Source organism: Aquarana catesbeiana, linkage group LG04 (assembly GCF_042186555.1).
Source record: "Aquarana catesbeiana isolate 2022-GZ linkage group LG04, ASM4218655v1, whole genome shotgun sequence".
Lineage (NCBI taxonomy): Eukaryota > Metazoa > Chordata > Amphibia > Anura > Ranidae > Aquarana > Aquarana catesbeiana.
In genome coordinates this window covers 154,777,256-154,786,618 of record NC_133327.1, presented here as the reverse complement: position 1 = coordinate 154,786,618, position 9,363 = coordinate 154,777,256, and the positions used below count along the sequence as shown (strand labels likewise).

General features: G+C 40.5%; 1 long non-coding RNA gene across 1 annotated transcript; it reads left to right on the top strand.

The window, feature by feature from the left end:
- The first annotated feature begins 5,190 nt into the window (after positions 1–5,190).
- LOC141141431 (uncharacterized) lies at positions 5,191–8,906 on the top strand. The gene is made up of 3 exons (XR_012244074.1): positions 5,191–5,319; positions 5,401–5,474; positions 8,697–8,906. It is a non-coding gene; the product is annotated as an uncharacterized lncRNA (long non-coding RNA).
- The last annotated feature ends 457 nt before the right edge of the window (positions 8,907–9,363 follow it).

The following is a 9,363-nucleotide window of genomic DNA, read 5'->3' as shown; positions in this document are numbered from 1 at the left end:
CTGAAAAAATCCATACCCTTCAGTCAGTTTTTAAGATTAAAACGTAACTGCACCACTATGGAAACTTTCCAGTGTGAGGCGGATAAGCTTAGCAAAAGACTACTTTCAAGGGGATACACCAAGTCCTCCTTGAAAAAAGCATTTAATCGCGTCAAAAAACAAGATAGACACGCTTTAATCTTTGGGACTAAAACCCAAAAATCTGATGACACTACAAGGATTATCCTACGCTATTCCAATGAACACAACACTATAAGGAAAATCCTTACGAAATACTGGTCAATTCTGACTGATGACCCAGTTTTGGGAAGTCTGTTAACTCCAAAACCACAAATCACCTTTCGGAAGGCAGGCTCTTTAGCCGATCTACTCACCCAAAGCGAATATAAGGGGAACCAAAGAGGGGACCCATGCAAAACATGGGGGACCTTTCCCTGTGGCAATTGTTCTTTCTGCAATGTGATTGGGAAAAGGACTTCATTTTTATTACCCAATGGGGAGCGTTTTCAACTAAAGCATTTTGCCAATTGCCAAACCCGAGGGGTTGTCTATATGGTACAATGCCAATGCGGGGCATTTTACATTGGCAAAACCCGCCAAGAATTTAGACAGCGCGTCAGCAAACACCTGCTGAGTATGCAGATTGGCAACCTGTATCTTCCCCTCGGCAGACATGTAGCCAGGGGACATGGATATAGGATGCCATCTGTAAACTTTACAGTGATTGATCGTGTCCATGTCCCCCTACGTGAGGGTGACTGGAATAAGACTCTCCTGCAACGCGAAATGCGTTGGATTAGACATCTTGATGCCACTACCCCACCAGGCTTAAATGAAGCAGAAAGTTTTAGACCTTTTCTTGAAGGTTTTAGTTCTGGCAAAACAGACTAAATGTGATCTTTCCTACCTCTCTCTTGCTTTGATGGCTTGAACCTCCTCTCCCCTTCTTTCTCTCCCTTCTTTTCTCTCTCTTTTGCATTTCCCATCCATTCTTTTCTACATCTATATAGCCTATGGATTAACATGTGGAATGATAATGTCTATAGGGGTATTTTTCTGCTTATATGTTGGATTTATGAAAAAATTGTTTATTTCCTTTTCTATAGAATGACATCTCATGGGCTGGTTGGGAGAATTTTGGGCTCTGATCCTTTTCTCCCTTTCCCGTCCATGATAGTGTCCTTCAGGATCTATTTATCTATTCAATTGTATGTATATAATTTGTAGCTTCAGTTTTCATGATATGACGGTTCTTCTCGGATGGCGCTCCAATCCCCCCCCTTTTGGATTTGTGGTCATATCGTGCACCCGGCACAGGGGGGGGCCCAAACTTCAGTTTAGGGGCCCCTTTTCTCCATTGCCACTCGATGGTGCCCTTTGTTGCCATCTTCTGGCATATAATGGATCTCTCTGTGTCGGGGGCTTTTGTTCTCTACTGGAGGATTTATTCCCTTCTTTGGGATTATTCTCCTATAAATGAGTCTCTGCTTTAATACTAGACACAGGATAATTTTTCTCCCAGCTGTCTAGTTATATATGATAATTTTTGATTTTTTGCATTCATTTGAGATTATGCTGTACACTTTACTAAATAAATTCTTTTTTCGATCAACAACGGGTTGGAAACTGTCTTTTTGACATGTCCCCCTGCATGTGTAGATCTGGTAGAGGACGTTTCTGCCCCTTCCAGGATCTGCTGTGAATGTTCTCTCAGCAATACCGGCAATTTTTTGTTTTGACACGCATCCTTTGATCTTGGAGATTGAAGGGTAGGTGGAGCGGAATGCCTGGCCTCGCTTTAGTGTCAGCAATGGATGCTTTTTCTTACAGTGCGCTTCTGGCGATTGACGTGGGGGAGGAGGCGGGTTTCCGGTCTGTCCTTCCCCACGCTCCGGTCATATGGGCGCCTGTTCGACCAGTAAGGTGAGCGGGGGAATGACGTCACTTCCGCATATCGGAGCGGCGTCACCGCCCCACGCTCCCTCAGCTAATTGGCAGTACAGGCTCATAAGGAGAACGCCGGGAGCCCCTGAGCCGCCAACGCCATTTCTCTGTCACGCACTGATGAGATTGAACATCTTTTGGGGCTTGTGCTGAGGCTTGGGACGGTTTTTTGTCCCCCCCTGGACTTCTCTTGGAATTTGTGTTCATCCATTGGAGACATGCAATAAAACTGTGGTAAGTCCCAATCATTAATTGTTTTTTTTTTTTTTTTTTTGATTGAATAACACACCCCATTTTCAACTACCTCCCTTTTCCGGATTTCTTCTTTCCCCATATGGTGGACACCATCTGGGAAGTGAGATACCTTTTTCCTCCCCTTGTTTTTGGGGGGATTTTTTCTACATGGCCGCAAATGAATGACCAATAGGGGGTTTTCAATCATTTATACAGAATTTAAAGTATTTAAACCATTGAAGAGTAAAATGATTATCTCCCCTTTTGGGGGCAATCTTTTCACCTCTTCACTGTATCCCTAGGCTTCTATGCCCATACACTGTTTGGCTATTTGCTTTTTTCAGCTCTCATATTCCTACTTACATATTTTAATTTCACATTTACTTTTATCTTTTTCATTCTTTATGTCTCATATTTTTGCATTTTTTTCTTTATAGGAAGGAAAAATTTCCTTCTCTATGGCTTATTGAAGACATACTCTATTCATATCTTCCATACAAGGTTGGTTTTGACTTCCACAGATGTCATGTCTCCCATACAGATGATATATAAATATACATATATATGTTTTTTTCAGATTTCACATCCCCCCTCTCCCCTAGCGTTTTCCTTTCGCCTGGGGTAATTTGGCGTCTCTCCTTGGATCTCAATTTCTGGGGGCTCTTTTGCACGATAAAAGACCGTTTACTAATTGGAAGGGGGAATCTTTGGAGTGTCACGCTGAGAACTCGTTGGGTCAATCATGATTACTGTAAGCTTTCTTTACATATTATTTCTCCTTTGGTATTGTAAACATATATGTATGTATACTTATGCCAATTTTGTGCCTTTCAGATAATGGCAAAAATTTATCCCTGAAGAAGAAATTTTACGATTTCGAAACGCGTCGGATTATAAGATTTTGTGCCACGTCTATAGTATATCATATTGTTTTTCTTTTTCAAATATATATGGTTATATGTTTAATTCATTTTTTAATAATTTTTTGTATAAATAAAATGTATTGTAATTTTTTAATATATTTTGGTTTTCTGTTGCCCCAAAAATCCCAATCTCTTGAGGTTTCTATTCTATGCTGATTCCTCCAGGTTCCTCGCCTTCCTGGTCCTTTTGATTGGAGGGGAGGAACCTGAGATTCGATCAGGCTGCTCGCCATGGCCACCTCCTGGCTGAGACTTTCCTGTGTATGAAAATGGTACATAGTTTTAATTTTTTGGTCATCAATCACACACAATTTTGAGCTCATGACTGTTGCAAATTGAATGTTACCAAATAGAAAAGACTATCATTCTGACTCCACCATTTTTCATTCTTGTACCAATCATTTTTGGCTACTACTGTTTATTGATATGTAAACCACTTTGTTAAATCAGAAATTAGTGATCAACAATATCTAGTTAACATCATTTAATTTTTGACAAGAAATATGTTAAACAATGCTATACCTGGCTCAAGCTGGGCTCCTCCACATCTTCTTCCTGGGTGGAAGGCCCAGGTTGGACTTCAGGAGCCTCGGCTGATGTGGAAGTGGTATGACAAAAAACACAGTCTGTCGTAGTACCACAGCCTGGGTACATATATGTCATCTGCTGCTGCTCCGGATCTCATGGAATCCTGGACCTTCTTGCGCTCCCTATTATATGTGCTCCTCAGGCTACCAATTTTGGTAGCCTGAGGTATCCTACGGTATCAATAGTTGATGTTAATAGTTGATGTCTGCCGTGGGATATACCGGCTTTACCAATCCCAACATTTTATCCAGCGCTGCCTTCCTCTTTTGCTTGTTGGAGTAGTCCCTGCATTGGACTTGCCAGAGACATGGCAGCTCCCTGTACATGTCTAGGAATTTGGGCAGGAAGTCAGGGTCAGTGAATTTATCCACCATTTTATCTGCAAGACACAAGACAAACCCTAATGTCAGGCTAAACTCTCCTAATCTTGTCCCAATATAGGCCTCAATCTATAAGCAGTATAGGCCACTAACCACTGATGCCCCAAGTTACAATTGTACCTTCGTCTGAACAATCTGCGCTAACGATCCTCTGTCCTCCACTCACAGATCATACGTATGTCACCCGAATGTTATGCTTTATATACATTGAGCATGCGTGAAACTCCGCCCCTGGCCTTCTTTCTAGTGTATCCCCCAACTCTTCTCTTTCGGGGCAGTGGGAGAGCACATGGTGGAGACACAGCCGGTGTGTGCTGTCCTCAGCAACGACGAGGGAAGCCTGGAGCAAGACAGTTTCACATCCAGGAGGAGATATAAGGCCTCAAATATTTCCTTTGAAGAGATGGTGGAGATGGTGGACATCTTGAAGAGGGCAGACTATGATGGGAAGTATGGATCGTACAGAAACCCAAATGTAGGAAAGGCCAAGATCATGGCTAAAGTTGTGAAAAGTCTGCACAGGAGTTTTGGGGTACGACGATCCAAGGAGCAATTGAGGAAACGCTGGTCAGACCTGAAATTGAGGGAGCAAGATCAGTATAGAAAGATCAAGAAAGTGCTGCAAAAAAGTATTTGTCGTGTGTTCCTATTATTATTACTTTCGTGCTGGTACATGTGCTTTTCTTTACCGTTGTACAGTTTAAAATGCCAAGTTTGAGGTTCGTGGGCACAGTAATTGTTCGTATTAAACATCTTTTGTTCGACCACTAATACAACATTTTTGGCAGATGCAGGTTAACTACATTTGTTCATGCCTATTTGGATTAAAAGAGGTTTATTACATTGTTGTCTAGATGTGTTTGACACTATAATGAAATGCCAACTTGATTCAGTGTAAGGAGAGGACACCCAGCTCCAGTGGATACTAGGGGTCACTCCAAGTGTGAAACTTGCACAAAACAGGTAAGCATTCCAGCTTTGGAAAGGGAAAAAAATCATGTCTTCAGCTTGGAACTCTGCCAAAACAGATAATTGAATGACACTTCCAAGCAATGTTTCATATTACTATTTCTCGCCTCAAATATCTGTCTGCTAAGTATACCTTTTTTGTATTCACATAGGGGAGAAAAGAATCATGACATCTGAGGACACCAGGAACCCCACATCTCCTGAAGAAGGGGAACTCAGCATACAACCTGATGATGTGGATGCAGTGTTTCAGGAAGTGGTCGAAATGGTGACCAGAACAGGTCAGTGTCTGAGACCACAGCTTCAGGTAATAGATGTATGCCTGCATATTTATAATACATGGTGTGTTTTTTTATTTTTAGGTGATGTGGATGTTGTGGAAGAAGAAACTCACTTCAACAATGCAAGTGCACAAGTATTCATCAGTGAGATAATGGTGTGCAATCAGGATTTAGAGAAGGTCAAGCAAAATATCAATGATGTTAAAAAAAAATGACCAGCATCATTGATTATTTAGCCAAAATCTAAAACCCCCAAAAAATGTAAAATTCTGTCGTTATTGTTTTACATTTTTTAAAAGTTTTAAAGTAATTGCAAAGCGAATTTTTTAAGATGCGCACAGTGTGTCAACATGTGCTATCTAATATCATGGGATGTACGCGTTTTGTGGGTGCAACCCCTTCCTCGAAACTAAAGTAGGTGAGAGGAAGGGGTTACACCCCCAAAACACGTCCATTGATCCCCCATGATGGAAGCTAGCACATGTTGACACACTGCGGCTTATTTCAAAAGAGCAAAACCACTTTGCACTACAAGTGCAATGCAAGTGCACTTGTAGGGCAAAGTGGATTGTCCTTTCTGAAATAAGGCCCAGTGTTTTAACATGTGCTATCTCACATCATGGGGGATCAATGGACATGTTTCGGGGGTGCAACCACTCCCTCTCACCTACTTTAGTTTCGAGGAAGGGGTTGCACCCACAAAACGCATACATTGATATCCCATGATGGCAGATAGCACATGTTGACACACTGTGTGTTTTGTGGCTTTAGAAAAATAGATGTAGGGAAAGGACACACATTTGAGGCATGGGATCATGAGGGAAATCCACATTTTGAGTCCCAATTTGCGTGCATCTTCAAAATTTGGCTTTTACAGGGGCGACATCACCCCATCTGATAAAGGCAAAATTTGACATACTAATGTCTCATATGGCCTTCACTTTATCAAAGTGGAACTTTGTAAGTTCCTGAGTTGGGGATGTGTATGTTAAGGTTTTAACCACTTAACGACCGGCCACTGTATATATACGTCATTACTTTAAAGATGGATATCTCAGTAACTGCAGCAGCTGCTGCCACAACCGAGGTATCCATCTTTAGGGCCGGCGTTTCTGTACACGATAATGGTGGTCTCTGCGGCGGGTTTGCAGCGAGATCACCGTTATCAGCGGCGGGAGAGGTGCCACCCCCCCTAATGCCGCTCTCCTGCGCCCTCCGACGCTTACTGGAGCTGTCGGTAGCGGCGGAGGCAATCGGGTCCTTTCTCTTCCTCAGTATAGAGACGAGTGAGGCTAAGATGGCGCCCACCCGTCTCTACACCATAGGACAGCCGGAGCGACATAATTTTTTTGCATTAAAGTCTAAATATGAGATCTGAGGACTTTTTGACCCCAGATCTCATATTTAAGAGGACCTGTCATGCTTTTTTCTATTACAAGGGATGTTTACATTCCTTGTAATAGGAATAAAAGTGATCCAAATTTAAAAAAAAAAAAACAGTGAAAAAATAAATAAAATAAAGTAAAATAAATAATAATAAAAAAAAAATTTTTAAAGCGTCCCTGTCCCGACGAGCTCGCGCGCAGAAGAGAACGCATACGTGAGTAGCGCCCGCATATGAAAACCTCCTCTGTAATGCAAAACATGCAATCTGTAGAATTTTTTAAACATTTTTTAAGGGTAAAAGTTTGACGCCATTCCAGGAGAGGGCGCAATTTTGAAGCGTGACATGTTGGGTATCAATTTACTTGGCGTAACATTATATTTCACAATATAAAAATAATTGGGCTAACTTTACTGCTGTCTTATTTTTTTATTCAAAAAAGTGAATTTTTTCCAAAAAAAGTGCGCTTAAAAGACCATTGGAGGGGGGGCAATAAAAAGATACAGATATCTCAGAATGAAACCAGATGGATATAGCTTGGTGCCTAGAGGACTTAATGTGGACATAGATCTAAATTGTTTTTTATCCAATTTCTAGTTCCACCTCCTCGTTCATTTATTAACCTATCTTCAGAATACATAACATATATCAGTAACCCCCATTCTTCACTGAAGGTTCGGACAGGGAGTATACATTCCCACAAAGAATTATATATTCCTTACCTTCCCACGAAATTTGTCTGTATTCTCTCCTGCCTCACATAATTTTCTTCACTAGCCCTCATAGGGCTGATTATCTATACCAACTTCACATAGAATTGGAATATTTTTTGGGTACTATACATTTCCATCTCTTTTGTAATTTCTCCATTTTTTAGCTCACTTTTACATATCTTTATTTTTCATATGCTCCTACATTTTCAACATCCGTTTTTTGGGAATAGGGGATTTTTTAGGATTTGTGGTTTCCCCAGATATAGATTGACTGTCATTGCGAGTATACTTTCTATGGTGGAAATCCATTATATGTTGTTCTTTTACTCGCATTCTTTCTTTTTTAATAATAATTTTTAATATCATTTTTATATAGAAGGTTTTTTATATGAAAAGTTTTTTATGTATGATATATATATTTTTATATATAATACTAATTTTTATAATAATATATATATTTTGTAGTTGTTGGTACACTTCCATCATCATGCTGGTATCATTCTAATTATTATCTTGATTTTTTGGTACAGTATTGAAGTGTTGTAAATTTTATTTTTATTTTTTATTTTTCACACTGCTGTCATTATTTTAACCACTATTGTTTATTTATGATTGATATCATATGCAATGTGCACTTTTTTCTATCTGCTGCTTCAGTGCACAGATGTGGCTGATGGGACTATAATCCATATGCTTGTTATATTTTATAAAAAAACTTCTGCTTTGTTTACATGGAGGCGCCTTTCCGAGACAGCCATCACCTATCTTTTACACCAGGGGCGGAGTTTTTAGCTTCCTCCACTAGGGGGCGTTTGGCCGGTGGGCCCCCTCTTAGCTATTAATACAAGAGTGCAAATGATATTCCCCGCTGGGTGGGCGTGTTACTATGTTACCATCCTCCACTCTGATTGGACACACGGCGCCTCCCTGCTGTATATTAGGACGTATGTGTACCAAGATGGCCGCGCCTCAGATGACGTCTTGATGATGAAATGCGTAAGGCGTGGTCACGTTGGTATGCATACGTCGCTGTTACTTCGCTGTTACTTCCGGTTTTCGGCAGCTCGGCTGTGGAACGCAAGCCGCTGCCTCATTACTGTTCCAGTCGTCGGCCTTACACCAGCCGGCGGAACAGGCTCACATGTTAGTTACTGTTTTTAACTATTCTTTGTAAGTGGACTGAACAAATAAAAGTCAATTTGGATTTACACTATGAGGCTCCTCTCTTCCCCATACATATGGACATGATCTGGTGGACTTTTTTGGAGGACCATTGACAGACCATTGACAGCCCAACCAGGAAGAAGATCACGGAAACACAGAGGGGGACATCGATCGATTTCCTGCTGGTGGATTTACTTTCAATTGCCCATTACCCCTGCAGGGGTTGGGCTTTCTGGTGAGTGGGGACACATTTGGGGGTTCCAGAGAAGGAGATTATACAACGATCACAATTATTCACACGGGATTCATTTGAAAGCAAAGTCACTTCTCACAGAAATTTTTTTCCTTTTTAATTTTTTTTTTTTTTTTTTTTTAATCTGCTCGGACACTAATATCTTTTGGATGGTGATTTTTTCTGCCACATCACTACACTATTTATCATACTGTTGTTCATATCTGCACATATTTTGGATATATAATGTTTTCTGGTATCTTTTATGCTTTTTCCTTTGCGATTTTGCAGATCAGTACTACTATTTTTTCTGTCCTTTTTTGAGTGCACGTATATATTTTTTCTAGGATTATTTACACCGCATTTGCACTGGATTCTTTAATCATATGTTTTATTAGATGTTGTTTGACACCTGTGACACATACACCTGATATGTTATTTGTTCTTGATTTTTTTTCACAGTATTTTTTACATAATATCATCACCTTGTAGGATATTAGTATCCTATTATAAATATTTCTGAACAGCGCCACATTCCCCACCAGAGATTT